The 7,406-nt window shown below is 32.5% G+C and overlaps 1 pseudogene; it reads left to right on the top strand.

The window, feature by feature from the left end:
* Positions 1-637, top strand: part of LOC149194388 (uncharacterized) — a 32,589-nt pseudogene extending 31,952 nt beyond the window's left edge.
* The last annotated feature ends 6,769 nt before the right edge of the window (positions 638-7,406 follow it).

Raw genomic sequence — 7,406 nt, forward strand, 5'->3', positions numbered from 1 at the left:
TTATTGTCTACAAATGATTCGATGACTGATATTTCCAGTGAACATTGTTTTAAGACCCCGGAAGAATACAAAAAAAGTATGTCCCACAAAATGGATCTCAAACTCTGAAAAATGTCATTGATCGATGGATTATGAATAAACTACATTCACAGAATAAGACTCAGCATATAAAATGTTGAATATGCCTTACCATTTTAAAAATATTGAACTTATTTGAGATATTGGAGGCACCGCTGAATTGATTAGTAGTATCGCAGAGAAAGGGGCAGAGTTAGTTTGTTTCCATTGTTAGGTGCATCTTCCCACACCATTGATACAAAAGGAGTGTCCTGTTTTAGAGTGGTGGAGTCAGAGTTGCTCAGAAACTATCATAAATCACAGACTGATCACAAAGCAATCTAATCTCTATCAGAAGAGAAGCCCTGGCTCTAATCAATTTACATCAACTAAAAAGTGAAATAGGAAATGAAAGAAAGAGCATGAATGAAGGAATTTTCTTAAGATGTTAGAAGACAGGCGTAGACAGAGGAACATGTGATGATGAAATGTAAAAGGAACCCATATGTCAGAAACAAAATATCAATAAATACATATACCAAGAAGAAGTAAGAATCTGGTAAATCATTTACATAAATGACAGAGAAAGTAAGAATCTGGTAAATCATTTGCATAAATAGCATTGCTTGGCCAACGAAAGAAAATCTTCATTTAAGAAATGAAGAAACTCAAGAATGTGGAAGAAAAACAAGATGTTGATTTACATAACACAGTTGTCCAAGTCACGTTCTGCAACTTGCCCATCCCTTTAATAACTATAAATATAAACAACAATATTTTTGGATATGTTGAAGAATTTTGGAATTCTAAGCCTCTTACACATGGCTATGGATACTTAACCAGAAGACCAAACTTGGGTATTCTGTAAGGTACAAGTACTAGGGGGAATGGATCTGTAAATCCCTTCCACATGAAATAGATAATATATTGCTCAAAGATCCGAATTAGAAAGCTCTTACACTTAGATAAGCCTCCTCCACCGATTGAGCAAACTGAGGTATGTGGTAAAGTTCCCTTGAAAAATACCCATTATCACTAATTTTGTGATCATTCAAATAGCGCTAATTGAATGATGGACTTGCTACAGCATGGAATTTACAACGGCAATGAAACTACTTGCCACAGCATGGAAATTTCAAGGGATATGGAATTCTGAAACATCTTACAGTGAAATATAAAGAAATAATGGAGCTTGAAACCTTTTTTACACAAGGATTTAATTCTGAAGTAAAAGACCAAAGCATGGTCTTGGGCAAAGTACCAACAATCATCAGTTTTGTCAGCTTCTGCTAGTTTGCATACTAGACTTGCTATAGCTTGGAACGTTGAAGGGAAATGGATTCCCTAAGTAAAATGAATGGGATAAAAGTCAATGATAGGTGAATTTGGTTCAGTCATTAATGGCCTGTGATGCTCAGGAAGTGCATTTGCACTGCAACCATATCGATGTCTTGTTCAACAACATTTTGACACACAAAAAAAAGTTGAATAGTAATATGGCAACAAATTAACAAGTCATATTAGTATAGTACCTTGCAGATGGAAGAACTCCCATTAACTGATTGAATGGCTTGAATGGAGTCCAAAGAATAAATGTAATCTTTAACTGACTGAGACCCATAAGATCAGAGGCAAAAGGAGCATAATGGTATGGATAATACCTGGCAAATAAATAAACCATTCAACCAATATTGTCAACTCAATTAGAGTGCAAACTTACTTGTTTTTGCATCAATTCAGTTAGAAGCAAACATATCACGAAATAAATGTGCTGAGAAAAATGTTATCCAACCCAATTAGGAAGGATACATAAACTCTTCATGTAAGTATATGCACGTGTCTGTAACAGTAAAAAACCCTGGAAAAAGTAAATATAATGCCAACTCCTTGTGTGTTATTTCATATATATATATATATATATATATATATATATATATATATATATATATCATAGATTAATATTTATCCCATATCTGTTTTATGTTGAGGTATCAAATCTCTCAAGTTACTAAATCCAATGGTTACTGCACACGCGACTGATTAACATTTTGTTCCAAGCAGGACATTCTACATCCCAAGTAAAGGGGATCCTTCAAACTTTGCATGTATTTTTGTAATATGTATGTTGAGAGGTATCAAATTTCTCAAGGTACAAGTCCCAAGGTTTTTGCATTCAAAAGTAATTTACTACTTGTTTAGTTGTTCCAAGAGGCACATAAATCTGCCAACACAACAATGATAAGGCAACTACTTTATCACTATACTTAGGGTTGTATCAATTATGCCAACATAACCCCTTTCATCACGAAAGAGGATGATCATAGGCATCAAGAAAGAACCCAAACATCCGTAATTTTTCTCCCCAAATTGCATGAAACTTAGGGCTTATTCACACGCTACCCCATCAGCCTATTAAACAGACCTTTACCCACCAACTTCAACACTCCTCCTTCTCCTTGATTCTTCCCACTAGCCTTCACTTCAATACAATCCAATAGACAGTCCCAACATGCTTTGTTCTGCCACAATTTGAGCGATATCTTGGCCCCTGTTCCTCACTAAAATACATGTGCTAAATCCTTAAGTCATGTGTCCTTATTGCAGAGACATATCACAGTAGCATGTCACCTGTTAAGGGTCTCGTTCCTCATGATTAATGCAAAAAACTAGGCCGCATAGCGACAGACTTATGGTGAATTTTTTTGCATAAAAGAAGCTATAAACGAGGGCAAACACTAGACAGAGGATACCTCCAAAACCCTCGCTCAACAGTCCTACACAAGGTACGAAAATCACAAAAGAAACCATCCTCTTACTGGAGTAGATACTTGGCATTCTAGTAGACTATAGAAACCATTCATGCTCCAACATTCGTCCTTCTTCCAAGTGGAATTTCTTGATTTTGCTAAATTTGAATTACTACAAGAATCTCATGCTTCCATTTTTTCCAGAAATTCGTTCATTTTAGTCCCGCTCTTATGCATTGACAATATCTATCCATTACTTCAACCAGATGACATAACTCAATATCAACCAACTACAGTTTGGTTGAATGTACATGTTTATATTTCTAATGTCAATATCTATTGTTTCATTTCACAATTGTTGGAATTTTAGTTATTTTTTTCTAGAAAGTAGAAATATGCTTTGTGGTGTTGTTTCAAATGACTTCTCTCATGCTCTGTTTTGTTTGTTTTCATCATCTTGGATACTTACATTTTTCTTGATATGTATCAGTACGCTGTTTTTTTTTAAAAACCAGAACTTAATCATGTCCTCTTCTGTGATATATGTATCTAAATTATTGACTTTGATCAACATTTCTTCCACCGAGATTTGGTTTTTACAAGACATTGTACAAAAATTTAGAAAAACAAAGACAAAGCTAATACTGTGGCTTCTTGGCAATATGATGTAGATCCATAAAAAAATGCAACATATGGTTCCCTCGTAAAAAGCTTAGCATTTGTGAGGAAATTTGTTGTTGGAATCATGGTTCCAAAGGACTACATTTGCTCGGTCGATACAAACTTGTATTTAGAAGCACCTACAAGTATTATACAAGATGCACACTCTGCAGGGCTGGAAATATTTGTTGCTAATTTTGCCAAATTATAGCTATGACCGAGTAAGGGAATATCTTCAGTTTGTGGACAACAAGAATTTCACATTTAATGGATAGCAAGCAGAATGGACAGCAACCAAGCTAAAAATTAATGATTTGGATTGCAGACTGCTAGCACACATGATTTGACTTCATAGATTGGGAACTTTTAGCACACATGATTTGACTTCCTGGATATTGCCTCCTTTTGATGGTGATCTGGATAAGCATAGGAGTGTTCTCTCTATTTGGAACCCTCCACCCAATACAATCCCTCTTTCAAGATGTGAGCAATAGCTCTGGAAAACAGTAACAGTGAACTGCAATTGGAATCGCTAGATATAGCAATGTTTTTGAAAATGGATATAGCAATGTTTTTGAAAATGTAACAGGAAAAAACATTTTCTAGGGTTTCTTTAGTCAATCTTACTAAAAGATGATATTTTGAAGTCCTTAGAATCCTTGAGTGCTCGATTTAATTCTTTTTCGATAAAGCACCTTACGGAGATCCATAAAATGTCTATTGATCTAATGGTTGGAGCAATCTCAAGTGTAGATGTAGGTGCCAGAGATGATTCAGGATCATCGTTCATTCCACTGGCAAACATTGATCAACATCAGTATAGGTCTCGACTATGTGTATACACCATGGTTGTCATTTTTCTTGGGATTCTCATACCATGGTTCTTTCAGTAAAGAACTCGTTAATGTACTTTTTTTCGTTTTGTAATATCATTCACCAGAGATGTCCAATCATGTTATAACTGAATTCATGTGTCCAATTATGTACATTATATTTCAGGTGAACTAATTATTCTTAACCTACTAGTGGTTCAACGAATATTATTGTAGCTCTGTTTGAATTAATTTTAATTTCAAGTTTCAGATGCTACCTCTTTAATAGTGTTGATTTCCACCTGATGGATGCCATGGGAATAAATGAAAGTAACAAAATAAGGTTATTTACATCTGTTTTGTTTGTTTTCACAACATTTAAGAAGTATAAGTCATTTCTGATGCAAGCCCTAGCTATAGGGTAAAAGCATGTTAATGTGTATCACTTTTTCCCTTTTTGTGGCAAAGAAGTTTTTATAAAATAAATGGAGTTGGAATGCTTACTCTTAAATTTACAAAATCATCAAAAACTAGGTGGTGGTAAAAGAAGACAAAACATGTCAATTTAAATTCAATTTCATGTCATATTTTTTTCTAAAATTTAATATCTAATTTTTATCTAATTTATTCATTTTCTTAAAAGGTATCATTAATACTTTACATAAATTTTTAAGTAGTGACAAAACTGCGACCCCCCATTTCTCTATTGATTTATGTTTTTTTATTCCAATTTCTTTAAGAGATGTGTTGTAAACATTCTAAAGATTGCTAAACAAATTCAAAAATAAAAAGTAAGCATATTTTTTAATTATTATTAAAATACTAGTAAAAATGATCATATTTTCGTATATAAAAAACCGCGACCCAAAAACTACCCTTTCAATTTATAAAATCAAATTTTTTTAATAGAGATTTGAAAATAACATATAAAAAAATGTTAAAATTATTTTTTGAAAAATTTTAAAATATATTTTATATTTTTTATAAATAAAATTTTAATTATAATTATAATAACGTATTTTATATTATTCAAAATATAATATATAAAATTATTTGTTTAGAAATTCTACTACTCTATTTTATATATATTTTTTAAAGAGTTTTAGCATTTCATTTAACTTTACATAAAGTTATTTATATTTTGTGAGTGATTAACCATAGTTTTTACCAATATTTACTATCGTTGACTTATTGCAAATTTAGTATTTACCTTTATAAACATTATTTATATTTTCTAAACCCATTAAATAGGTTCACTATAGATTTTACCAAAATTTATTGTGAGTTAGTTTGTTACAAATTTAGCATTTATTTTATAATTAACAAGTATGAAACTCACTCATTAATTGATATTTTTATATTATTTTTTTATCTTTTTTCATTTGAGTACTTTTTTGCTTTTGCCGTATAATGAGACACATTAACATGCTTTTACCTTATATCCATATCTATATGATGACAAGCCGAAAATAGTTGATGCGTGATCTAATGTGAGATGAAGAATTCCATACGATGAAACCCTCCTAGGAACATTGATGCATAATAATGACAAACTCTAACCTAGTATGAAGTTAATTTTCTTAGGTACATGGTTTGCCCTAGAATGATGCAATGTACGCATATATCAATGAAGCCCTACATGCCCATGATGCCTTTGAAGATTCCATAATATTAATAAATAAAGTTAATAAATAAAGAACACAAGTGAAGAAACGCTCATCTTTCAAAATTGCCTAAAAGATTAAAAATATGGAGTCCGTAAACTTTGTAAAAATCATAATGATAAATTCTGCTTCAAAATGCTTAATCCCCCATTTTCTTGACATTTGTTTTTCTTGACATGTTCCCTTGTTCATCACACCCACACCAATCTTCCAACTATGACACCTTTCTTACAAGCACAAGAAATGCTCTAGAGTCTAGTGTCCCATGTTTCCAGCACCGAAAACCAAAAAATAAGGCTTTGGAATTTGCAAGAATGACACCAACAATAAACAACTAGAAAATTTAAAGCGTAATGCCCCATAATATTGGCCATCTCGTTACCACAGGTCTAACTCAGCTAATGGCCATCTCTCATCACATCTAGTCAAGAACACTCACTATTGACTTTACACCAGAATCAACAGTGATGTGCGACCATAAAAAGCATGCCATAAACCATAACAGGGAAATACATCATCACCATCCATATTCATCAAAGTGTAACGAAGAAAGATGTAACAAAATACCATGCTTATTAACATATACACAACAACTACAAGAATCTTGATGGAACAGAGTAGGTTATCAAACATTTAGAACAATGCTCCATACAATATCCACACAATATGGCAAGAACCCTTCAATAGCATGCCAAAACTAAACAATGTTACCACTTGTAACAACCTAAAACTAGCAACAACCCTAAAATGTTTAGAGCTCAAGTACTTGTACACCACTACCTGCTCAATGGAAATTTAGGTAACCTTTACAACATTCCGTTACCCTAATGTACATGCGTCTTTCGCATCCAAACTAGTAAGTAAAGTAGAGTCATTTACAAAGAAACGTTACAATGAGTTCGAAGCTCTCTTAAAACTTCCAAGTTTAAAATGAATATCACTTTACATTTGACCAAGTCAAATAATATATCTAAAACGTGGATTAATAACTCCTCAACCAAGTCAAATAATATATCTAAAAGGAGGATTACTCGCTGTACCATATAATTCATATTTATATCTCGTGTAATGCATAAAGAGGTGGAATACTATGTTATGGAGCCCATATACTATTATCACAAGCATCACCTTCAGTTATATCAAGGTGTCAAGTTTATTTCTATATTATATGTTAATTAGAGTCTAGCAGTGAGCAACTTGATTAATTCATATATCCTGAAGCCTTATCAATAATTGTATAGATATGATTTTATAGAGATTTAAAATTGGTTGTGTGAATGGCCTAGAGATGGCCTGTGCTCATGGTTTTTTGGAGCCAAGGCTAGTTTACATATGACATCACTATGTTTTCACAGTCATAACAGATTATATCAGTTCATTTACTAAATGAACTAAATTATGGTGCATCGAGAAACCAGATTAGTGTGGTATTAGAAATTTTATTCATTAGATTTTAAATCCACAAT

This window comes from Pinus tabuliformis, chromosome 2_2 (genome assembly GCF_031772625.1).
Source record: "Pinus tabuliformis cultivar Carrire ecotype Pingquan chromosome 2_2, CPIR1, whole genome shotgun sequence".
Taxonomy (NCBI): Eukaryota; Viridiplantae; Streptophyta; class Pinopsida; order Pinales; family Pinaceae; genus Pinus; species Pinus tabuliformis.